This window comes from Notolabrus celidotus, chromosome 14 (assembly GCF_009762535.1).
Source record: "Notolabrus celidotus isolate fNotCel1 chromosome 14, fNotCel1.pri, whole genome shotgun sequence".
NCBI lineage: Eukaryota > Metazoa > Chordata > Actinopteri > Labriformes > Labridae > Notolabrus > Notolabrus celidotus.
This window is the reverse complement of record NC_048285.1, coordinates 32216717-32221821: the sequence shown is the minus strand read 5'-3', so window position 1 is coordinate 32221821 and position 5105 is coordinate 32216717.

Below are 5105 nucleotides of genomic sequence, written 5' to 3'. Positions count from 1 at the left end.
AAAAGTACTTTACAACAAAAAAAAAGCTCGACATCATTGTCTGAAGAGTATTTTACATTTCATATAATTTTATAGAAAAAAATGTATCCTGAGTAATGTTTTAGGGGGTAGTAGTTCTTCCACCGTCCACCAGGGGGCACCAGCGGCCAGCAAACGAGCTTGACCTGATGACCCGCAGTGATGAGCCCGCCAAACTCTTAAAGGTATACACACACATAAAGGTGACAGAGTGCAAGGTCTATTTATAACATTGTACCCATGAGATTGTGTTAAATATAAACAGTATAGAAGGGAATTTACAATTTAATTTAATATTATATACATAAGTTTTCTACATTTAGAGGTAAAGGTTACTTTTTGCTCCTTAAATCTGTAGTGGCATACCTGTGCAATTATTTTTAAAGGTGTAGTAGCCTTTTTGAACATTGCTTGATATGTCAACTAATACAATAACTCATTATCTCTCATATGTTGTGTTAACTTTGCCTTATCCTGTATATGTAAACTGACCTGGTTGACCCCATCTAAGTGTTGTTTGTTTGTTATTATTGTTCTTTTTAACCTATTATTGCATATAGCGCCTTTAATTAGCAGTTTTGCACCCTTTTGAGAATTATCAGATCTGTTTTTGTAATGCCAGTGAGTGTGTTATGTCTACTGTGCAGTAGGGATGTTGTGCCCTGTGAAAACATCCCACCTTTGGCACCACCACTTCCCTTAAAATTGTCCTATCATACAGGAACCCCACGACTGTGCACCTTTTTGTTGTTATAAAGAAAAGTTACAGCTGAAATATCAATATAAAGTTATCTATATACTTGATTTGCTGATGTACATCAAAGTTCTAAATTATGCATAGTTAATTAATGCACCATGTTATTCTAAAATTAGACATAATGCATAATGCAACATGAAGCATTGAAAGATTCTGCCTCCGGCCACACAAACACACACACACATACACACACACACTCCCACACAGATGACAGACTATCCTGTGGCCCAGTTTCGGTGTTCTCAGTCAAAACAAACAGCTTCACTGTTGTCAGGCAGCTCACTGAGTAATGACCATGCAGGATTTGTTAATCGCTTGATAAGATCGTGCAACCTGAGCCAAGCGTCTGTGTCATCAAATTATCAGCAGACAGACAGACAGACAGACAGACAGACAGACAGACAGACAGACAGACAGACAGACAGACAGAGGAGACCTGCTGCTGCCACGGTGAAGGTGGAGACAGGTAAACAAACACAACAGACTGATGTCAGAGAGATAGCCAGGGTTTCCTCCAATCAAAATCCTGATCATCACAAAGTCCAGTAAAACCCACTGTGGTGTGTAACTTCCTGTAAAGGATTTACAAGGTATTAATCCAACTTTACATAACATAAACTGACTTAAAGAAGTGTTTTTACTTTGCAGGAAAACAGCAGACTGGAGCAAAACACAAGAGAGACACAGATAGATGCATATATGTCACATTATGTTGTGTTGTGTTATATAACGCTAGTGTGGTTATTCTGACATATCATGTTATGTCATTCCTCAACACATCATGTTGTGATGCTTCTTTCACAATGTGGTACATGACCTCACATGACTTTTGCCTGCAGTGTGGCCTGACATGACATTACATAATGTTTGCATGATGAAGCAGAAACCAGTCATATGAGGTCCCATCTAGGTCAAATAATGTCACATTACATTATAATGTTATGGAAGTTGTATTTATGAGTGAAACTGGAGAGGATGTGATATTTTTAATTCATGTATGATGAAGTAATTGAGGAAATAAAGCAAAGAGTAGGTCACCACAGGATAGCTTAGTCCTTAATTGAAGCACTGATTTACTTTATATGTTGATTTATGTTAAATAAAGAAGCTTGATGATTCTTAAGAAGGATGATAAAAAATAAAAATCAAAGATGAAAAATAATCTGATCAGATCTTTAAAAAGAAACAAAGCATCCTCCTTGTTTGCCTTCTGTTTTATTGATTATGACTCTTATATCATCGACATACGTGGCATGTCCTCTGGTTTAATCATAGTTAATTATCCTGTTGCTGCACTGAAACAGCAGCCCGGTGCAGAGCTGTGGATCCTCTTTCAGCCGTAGCCTGGATGCTGAGGGGAACTCAGCGATGAGCTCATTGTTGTGAGAGCCAAACAGCGGCCTCCCTGGAGGTTAACATGAGAACCCCTGAGGCTCCGATCACGGACGGAGCAAAGTGACGGTGGTGTCTCTTGTTGATATAAACACGCAGCACCCGGGGGTTTACATGGTGATGGAAGCAGAGAGTCTCTGGGCAGAATTTAAGAGTGAGTTATCCAGCTGGAAAATTACAAACTTTCATTTAAGGAAGTTGGGAAGTACCAGACTTTATTCCTCTGGGCTGCATGTTTTCAGTCCTAGACTCTTTATGCAAGGCTGGCACTTCCATATCTTATTACACAACACATTCAGGTGAAATTATTCATCTAACCGTTGCATGTTTATCTCCTGAGAGCAACAAAAAGGACCAAGAGATGATTCATGAACTTATTGTTATCATCCAAAGTATGCAGCAGGTTTACTTGACTCACTCATGATTAATAAGTAGGAGTAGAAGGATCCTTCTTAAGAAATAGTCAAATTTTTTAGGGAATCAGCTGATCAAAAGAGTGTTCCTGTGGAGCTTAATGCATAACTCTGCATGGGCAAAGAGCTTGACTCAGTTTCTGAGTAGGTGTCACTCCAGGGATAATATGTGCTGTAATGTTTCCTCCATGAACGATAAGCTTTTGTATAAATTTAAAGAATATTGGTTAAAAACGATCTGTTCAAGACAAAACTGAGGACATTCACTACCAAAAGTTTGGAAACACCTTCTCATTCAAGGGTTTGTATTTATTGTAATTATTGTAAACACTGTAGATTAATACTGAAGACATCAAAACTATGAAAGAACATATATTGAATTATTTAATTATTAAAAAGTGTTAAACAAAGCAGAATCTGTTTTATATTTTAGATTCTGTAAAGTAGCCCTCTTTTTCCTTCATGACAGCTTTGCACACTCTTGGTATTCTCTCAGTCCGCTTCATGAAGTGGTCTCCTGGAATGGTTTCTAATGAACATGAGCCTTGTCAAGAGTTCATTAGTAGAATGACTTGCCTTCTTAATGTGTTTGAGACCATCAGTTGTGTTGTTCAGAGGTAGGGTTAGCACACAATGGATAGCTCTATTTGACTACTGTTGTAATCCAGATTATGGCAAAACCAGATTACTTCAGAGTTCTGATGTCTTCAGTATTAATCGACAATGTTGAAAATAATTAAAATAAATAAAGAAGGAGAAGGTGAGTCCAAACTTTTGACTGGTAGTGTTTTTGCAGATCAAACAGACTGAACTATAACATCTGGTTTCTGAAGAAGCCAAAGGTTCCTGATGACACACTTAAGATCTGCTCTTCTTCTTCTGCTCAGTGAAGTCGGTCAGTTCACAAATATTCCAGTGAGTTGTGTAATTTGGGAGTCTCATTTCCTTTGCATTGTATGATGACTGCAGAGAGTGTCTCATGAGATCACTCGTCAAATCCCTGAAATACTGCGGTGTCCACATCAGCAAAAACAGGAACAGCTGTTTAGGTTTGGCGTGTTAAAGCTCGTATAGGCAGTCAACCTTTTTTTACTAATTTGTTTTCATCTTCCTCTTCAGGTCTGTGACTATAAACAGACCTACAACCTTCTGACCTACTGACCCTGGACTGTATGAATCATACAAACTGCAACCTATAAACAGAACTTCATCAAACATTTAAGATCTCTGCAGAAGTTTGGCTGTGATAATTCTCACTGAGTATTGACAATCACACAGTCACACCCTCCCCAGTGGTCCATAACCTCTGTATCATCCTCGACCCCACTCTCCTTCAAATCACACATCAGAAACATCACCAAATCATCCTTCTTCCACCTCAGATCCTCTCTCTCCTCCTCTGCCGCCTCTACTCGTACACGCCTTTATAACCTGGACTAATGCAGCAGTATCCTTTATGGCCTTCCCTCCACTGACCTCCAAAAACTCCAATATGCCCAGAACTCAGCTGCCCGGTTACTCACCCAGAGCCCACATCACACCCATCCTTCAGCACCTCCACTGGCTCCCTATACAGCACTGAATCCACTTCAAGATCCTGCTCAAAGCCTTCAATAACCTCGCCCCCCTCATACCTGACTGACTTCCTCAAACGCCACTTCCCATCTCGCCAAGTCACCAAGCAGTGCACCTTTGGTGACAGAGTCTTTGCTATCGCTGCCCAAACACTCTGGAACTCTCTCCCTCCACACATCTGCAACTCTGACTCACTTCAAGCATTTAAAAACCACCTCAAGACCTTCCTGTTCAAAAAAGCCTACAACACATAACCTCTACTCCCACCCCACCTCTGTCTTTGTTCAGAATCAGAATCAGAATCAGCTTTATTGGCCAAGTATGCTTGAACACAAAAGGAATTTGACTATAGTAAACTGTGCTCTTTGTACAAGGCATAAGAATAAGACATACAAATAAAAACTAAAAATATAATAACAATAACATCAGCTATAAATACAAAAGAACAACAACAAGGCATGACTAATATGTACAGGCTAAAATAATAATATAAAGTGCAGTGGTGAGTAGCAGAGGGAGTTTTTACATTATAAAAATAGAAGTTAAATAATAAAATAAATAGAAATATGGAATTCTGCTTGGAGAATTGTTGCATTGTGTATTTACAGAGAGTATTGATCCAACAGGTCTGACACTGTTATGGTTTAGTGTTCATCAGAGTGACAGCCTGGGGGAAGAAGCTGTTCTTATGGCGGGTTGTTTTGGCGCACAGTGATCTGTAGCGCCTGCCGGAGGGGAGGAGTTTGAAGAATTTGTGTCCAGGGTGTGAGGGGTCAGCGGTGATGCTACCTGCCCGTTTCCTGGCCCAGGACCGGTACAAGTCCTGGATGGGGGGCAGGTGGACACCGATGATTTTTTCTGCAGTCCTTATAGTCCGTTGCAGTCTGTGTTTGTCTAGTTTGGTTGCAGATCCAAACCAGACAGTGATGGAGGTGCACAGAACAGACTGG